Raw genomic sequence first — 7,132 nt, 5'->3', positions numbered from 1 at the left:
ACACGAGGACAGGCACTAACAGGCCAGAACTTGAAGCTTCTGTGCTCATTATTTTAAACTCAGCAGGAACATACCCAATAAATGGTATTTTAGTCTGATTTGCGGCCAGTCCATTTAGAGGTTCTGGTCCCAATAGTTCCTCGATCCCTCGAATTGTGCCAAGTGCTCCTTTCTCCATTTATCATTTATCACCGTAGCTTGTGCGCCTGTATCCCACAGGGCTGTAACTGGTACATTATCAAAAGTACACTTGACCATCCTACGTCTACCAATTAATTTGACAAGTTTTCTCCCTTGCTTGTTTGGAAAAATATCAAGTTTACCCATGTGTGATGACCACCCTTTTTCTCGCTTCTCACTCAAATGGTGATCCACCATTCTTACCGCGGTGCAAATGTGTTTGTGTTCCGGCCAGTGTTGAGTCTGACAGGCTTTGGAACAGTACGAGGCAGATGAGCAGCTTGCGCAGGTCTGGAGCAGCGTGTCACCTTGTTCCTCTCATCGACAATGGTGGTAGTTGCGGGACTCCTGATGAGTTGGCTGGGTCACTGCTGGTCCCATGGCAGTGGCCCTCTGGTGTTTCCCTGAAGTAGACGTGGAGCTCGGCATCCTCTGGATATGTGACCCGCCTGGCCACACTTGAAGCAGTGGGTGCAATTGTCTCCCTCGCCGTTGTCCTGGCAGGTTCTGCAGCCTCTCCTCCTTTGGGTGTTGTATGTTGGTTTCCTGGCGGGCTGGAACTTGCCGGCATTCAAGGAAGTAAGCACCATTTGTTTCATCTCTGCAACTTCAGTTTTTAATTCAGCGACCATGGCATGTACGTCTGGTGGAGCTGCAGCCATCTTGACTTTCTCCTTCACTACTGCTGTGTCCTGGGATGGAGTTGTGTGCACTCCGCTCTGCCGTTCATCTGAAGTTTGCAGCTCATTAATTCTAGGTTGCTTGATGCCACTCCTCCTTAGCTTGTTTAGCCGCTCAGCTTCAAGGTTAGCTGCCTTTCAATCAGTCTTTCATCTGTTATCTCCAAATTGTCAAGAAGTGGTTTCATCTGGAATTTAATGTTGTCATTCAGTAGTCCTGTGCCCACTGACCTCAAAAATTTCTTCTTGACCAGGTCTGCATTGTTGTGTTCAGCTGGTTCTCCTTTGGATGCATATAGGAGCCGATCTTCGAGCTCAATGGCCCTGAATAGAAAGTCCTGGGGCGATTCTTTGGGCTCCTGGGAAAGGTTGATCAATTTTTGATACAAGTCGTATGTATCATCTTCTCTATAATGTCCTCTTAGTATTGTTTTTAATTGAGAAAGGGTTATATCAGTCTTTAGTTCAAGCATGTCTCTGAGTTTAAGCCCTGGGCAAATAGCTCTTATAACCGCTTCAATCACTTCTGATTCACTGTGGCCTTTACGAAGTCCGGGTTCCATGTGATGGAGCAAGTTGGTATAGGACAGCCTTTCGCGTGCCCGCCTTCACCTATTTGGCCACAGATGCGAAACTCCCTGCGAATAGTCACCTCCGATATTTTGGCAGGTGATGGGCTTTGGCTCACGGCTGGTGATATGTCCACCATTTTAAGTTTCTCTTGCAATGCTTGTATCTCTACCCGCAGCTCCTCGTATTTGCGCGTCACATCAGTGGGGCGGTAAAAAGTGCTCCTCTCGCGAGCGTCACCTTCCCACACAGTGTCTTTAATAAACAGCAGCAATTCATTAATGAATCGGACTACTTCCACTGACTTGTGACTTTGCTCGACTTCATTCATTTTGTTTTCAATGAGTTTAATCAAGTCTCGTCGGCTCAATTTCTTGATGGCTTCCTCGTTCTCGCCAGTATCGTCGACATTGGAGCCCTTTAGAAAGTTACATACCTCCACTAGTTGATCCCTTTCTAGCCTACATAGCGTGGTAGTTACTTGGTCTCTTAACTGTTCTTGTTCCATCCTCAGCACTCACGAGGTAATCCGTTTGTCAGGAAGTTCCCGGTTCGTTGTTGAAGCAGGGGGGGATTCGTTGGTAGCGATGCGCTAACGTTAGCCGCTAACGGTGTACCCACTCAGATCTCTCGCTGATCTCGAACAAAAAAAACCTTGCTCCTGGCTAGCTCGCCAAAATATGTTGCGACTCCGAGTCACGAGAAGGGGCAAGTTTTGGTTTTCAAGGGTGTTTTTATTCCTCTTCAACTTCTCTCCCATACAGAGCCGCCTTTTTCACATGTCCGTCCGTCACTTTCTTCTTTTTGAACACGTTAACTGATCGCGGTGGTACCTTTTTGGGCAGTCCGAGAAATCAACGTTAACAAAAAAAAAAAAAAAATACATCAATACAAAATACAAATATATATACATCCAACCTAGTTAAGAAATCACCAGAAAGATCACCGTGACAATTGTGAACACACAGAAAGATAATAAATAAATGGAACATCACTCAAATATTGGTGATCCCGTTGAGAGTCTCACATCTTGTTTGAGCGCACGGCCCGATAACATAATTGTGTGAGGATATTGTAGTGGAGTGACGAGTGTAATTGTATCATAGTTTATGGAGAAAAACAATTTAAAAGGGACATTCGACGTGCTGTCAAATCAGTCATATTTAAACTTGCGCAATGACGTCAGCATGCTGTTGTGGAGGAAAATGTAAGTTTGGGGGGGAATTTTTAGCAGCATGGGCGATAATTAGAGGTATCAATGTTTTATATTTATGTCATCGCTAACACACGCTGGGCGATTATTAGAATATGGGTGATAATTAGAATAAATACGGTAATCGTCACGTGAGGTCTATGGATCCACTGTTAGATCTGGTCGCGGGTGTGCTCGAGGCCGACCGACCGAATCATGTCACAATTCCTGTCGCGAATCATGCAGTTTACGATCGAGTCGATTCACTTGTGGATTCATTTTCTCGTCTTGTGAATCTCCCGCTGGATGATACACTTCAAGCCTGTCTTCTAACAGATCGCTTACACCTGCTTAGCAATCATCTCGCTCGTGGATTTCTTGTTCATGGATGCTCTGGTCAACATGTAGCAAGTGGAGAAAATCCTCCGGTGGCTCTGATCGTGGATCGTCCGGATAAAAGTCTGTTTCCAGGGCAACTGTATAAGAAAGGATGCAATTGTCGGCCAAAATTTGACATCTTGCTCATTGTGTGCCGCTTGAGTACTTGAATCCTGAGCCAGGTTGGATTTTCCGCTGGCCTCCTGGAGGAAGTTTTGAAAAGAATCGCCCGCCCCGCCGCCAGTTTGCCAGCCGATGTTTACCGGCGGCAGCGAGTGGCACAAACACACAAACACATCTGTGTGATGGCAAGGGCGGGAAGCGGGCGGCATGCTGGGATAATGACGGCGACATTAAAGCGCCATACAGGAAGTAAACAGCAGCGGGCGAAGACGAAACACAAAGCCAGTCGGGCGACAATTAATTAGGGAACGGCAAAAGTTAATCTAGTTGCAGCAGACAAGACAAACACTTTAACCTGACACACGAGTGAACGCCTCCTCCATGACCAGTCGCTAGATCAGCATGTGGCCTCGTGCGTGAGCGTGCGAACGTGTGTTTTTGTGCGAGTGCATGCAGATGTCTAATGTGTGCGTGTGTGTGCGTGTGTGTTTGTGAGAGAGCGCGAGAGCGGTTTGAGCCTCCATTTGCTTGTGTGTTGATGGTGTCACTGGTGATACTGGTGACGATGGGTGGGGGGGGGGGTGGCTGGTGGAGGGACGCGGGGGGTCATCATCCATCCAAATCAGGATTAATCAAGACGGCGGCTGGCATCAAATCAGACAAATGATTGCCGCCATTCATCCGCTGATGGTGAGGGGGGCGACCATGCCGCAATCAGCTCGCCGCCACCGCTTCCTGGAGTTTCTTTTGCCAGCTGATGGGCTAATGACTTAAATTGTGCGTTTTGCCGCCATTTTGGCCCTCCTTTGCCTTTCGCAGCAGCATGGAAGACGGGCATCTTGCGTTTGTGTGGACACACAGCTTTGGTTTGCCGGCACGCCACCGGATGCTTCCGGCCCGTATGGCCGCTTGCATGTTGTTCGCTGTCCAAGTTGCCTGCGTTGTCTTGGATTTTTTCTAGCATCACCTTTTGGTTGACACCTGGCAAGCATGTTTTGGCTTGTCCTCGTGGGAGCCTTTTCCCACACCCCACCTGCTCCCGTCGCTGCCTCTTGGTCATCCCCGGAGACCGGCTGTGGTTTGGGGCCACGCCGCTGAGGTTCGGTCCCTCGCAAGTCTGGGAACGACCCGCCAGGATTTTCCCAGATGCTCGTTTGCGCGACCGGGGCAACACGCGAGAAGCTGGCGACCCGCCGGCCCGGCTCTGCAAGGGTCTCCAAGGCGCGGTGCGGCGCGTTGCAGTGCAATGTGGCGTCCGGGCATGAAGCTTTTTCAATTGTATTCAAGTTGTTGCTGAGTTCTTCGGCCTCCTTCGCTTCACATTTCTCCGTAAACACTGTGATGGGAACATAAAACGATTTAAGCCAGAAGCAAAAAGCAGCAACGGGCGCAAACCTGACACAAATCAAACAATTAATTGTATAATAATGATGTTTAATCGTGTCTTTTGTGGTGTCGGCATCTTATTACACGACTTCAACACTCACAGTAAACAATATCAATAATTCATCAGAAGCAGCGGTAATCAAACTTAATTTCATTTCCAATTCTGCAAAGCTCCGCTAACAAGAGCTGATGAAATGCTGGAATTCCGGATTTCACCTTCGTGTCTTATAAGTGAAGGTGCGAAGTGGGTGGCAGGCGAAACGTTCAACGTCGGCTTCGTCGAAGGTGGCTTGATGGGAACCGGAAAAGGGGGACTTCAAGTTGCCTTTGAAAGTGGCTCGTGTGTGTGTACAATTAGGTGTATGATGTGCAGAACAGCATATTTGTGTTTGACTTTAAAATAAGAACAATGACAAACAGAATCGAGAAAAGTTCGATTGTTCATCTGCTCATCACGCACCAATCACCAATCATCACCCCCCCCCGCCATCCTTCTCTGCGGCATCCCCTGCGGGTGGTGTGGGGGATACCTGCTGGCTCCTCCCCCTTCTTCTTGATTGATAGATGGCTTCTTCATTAGATAAGAATGATAAGTGGCTCTCCATTGGAGGAAAGAGCATCCTCTTGACCTCCGACCCTCTGCAACTGCAACTCTTGACCCCTCTTGAGGTGCCCCCCCCCCTCCCGCTCAGTCCTGGAGAGGTGCAAAACTTTGTTGACCTTTGAGTGACACTTGCTTCTACCATCTCACAAAGAGGCTGATGAGCGCACAAGTGAGTGCAGCTTGGTGACGGCCTGCTGTAACAACCTCGCTTGCCGAAAGACTCGATGTCGGTCCGATCAGCACGAGTGGTCGGAATGCTGAACGAGCATGACTGCGCAACTTTGAAGGCAAAAGGAGCGCGCCAGCGTCCCAGCGAAGGCTTTGCCACATCGCTTTTGTTTACGGTGTCTCGTGGTCTGTTTTCATGACGCCGCCGGCGGCCCGCTCCCTCACAGATTCGCTGCCAGCTGCTGCAAATCACACCTTCAATTACTGAGCTTTGCCTTAACGCACACAAATCTTTAGTGCGCTTACCGCTGCCGTGACAAAACAACACCAAAGTCGTTATGGCGATGAGAAACTGGAGAAGAGGCTGGGACTGCAAGGAGGGAAGGAAGGATGGAAGGGGGGAAGAGAAAGGAAGGAAGGAAGGAAGGAAGGAAGGAAGGAAGGAAGGAAGGAAGGAAGGAAGGAAGGAAGGAAGGAAGGAAGGAAGGAAGGAAGGATTAAGAATTAATAGGTTGATTAAAACAAAGTAGAAATCTCCTGAAACAAAAAGCATTTGAAGAAAGGGAGTCAAAGGTGAGCACCGAAGCGGACGGCATCACCCTGCTGAGGGGTCAAAGGTTACATTAAGACAGGAAGTCCTTGTCTGCTAGCCGAGTGACATCAAGGTGTTCCATTCAAACGCAGAAAGTCAGTCAAGAAAGTTTTGCTTTTGCCCCCTCAACGCACCCTGTGAGGGAGAGCCCCCCGCCTCCTCTCCCATTAGCGGCAGCTTTGCCGGCGTAGCGAATCATTACTGCCACTGCGAGCCTCTCAGCTCCAAACATGGCCGCTTGTCATCGCCACGCTTGATTGGCAGCAGCCCAGGGTGGGGGTGGGGGTGGGGGGGGGGGGGGGGGGGGGTGATGGGAACACCACTCAAGATGTGAATTGGCTCGGCCACTCCAATCAGGCCACTGGATGACAAATGAAGTGTGTCTCCCCCCCTCCACACAAACACATGCACACCTTCTTCTTCACACTTTTCGGCCGGCCGGACTAAAGAAGAAAAGGCGAGTTCATGCGGGAGTGCTTGACAGCAACACAATCACATTCCCTTTCAGACCCCCGCCTGCTGCTAGTCTGCTAGCACGCTAAGACGACGACAAGAAGGAACGGCGTGGCCCAATTAGAATCTGTGAAAGACACAAAAGGTCTTTAGAGGTTTGGACAGGTGTCTCATTTTGTCTCATTTGGCCGCAGGACACTTTGGCAGCTTTTTCAATCCCGTTTGTGGGCAGCCGGCGAGGAAAAGTGACGAGAAGGTTATTTGTCGTGCTGTCATGCTTCTTGTCTTCCTCGCTGGCCATGGGAAATGAAATCATCTCCATCTTTGCGTAAGGTCACATTGCTTTGCTCCGCCGACAGAAAAAAGACAACCAGACGGAAAAGTCCTCACATTGGCACCAGCCACGTGTTTTGCCACCTTCGCCTTTTGCTCACGTTCCAACCTCAACCTGATGGCGATAAGTCAAAAAAATCTCAAAGAAGTAGAAAAGAAATAAAAGCGCCTCCAACGGGAAACAGAACCTCCTTAAACCAAAAGTTGAATGTTCCAGAAACAGGACGTTAAAGACCTTGAATTGGCAAATGAAACACAAAAGAAAAATAGGACAAATGTCTTTTCAAAAGAAGTGCAATGCTTCTTTTAAAACACATACACGCGCGCACACACACACGCACGCACACACACACACGCACACACGCACGCACACACACACACACACACACACACACGCAAGTAGGAGGTGGAAGCACCCCAAAGTAGAACACTCCCAAATGAGGAAGTGGAGCAGAACAACATTCGATTCAAAA

Source organism: Syngnathus floridae, chromosome 16 (genome assembly GCF_059516105.1).
Source record: "Syngnathus floridae isolate MCC-2025c chromosome 16, RoL_Sflo_1.0, whole genome shotgun sequence".
Lineage (NCBI taxonomy): Eukaryota > Metazoa > Chordata > Actinopteri > Syngnathiformes > Syngnathidae > Syngnathus > Syngnathus floridae.
Note: the sequence above shows the minus strand (reverse complement) of the source record.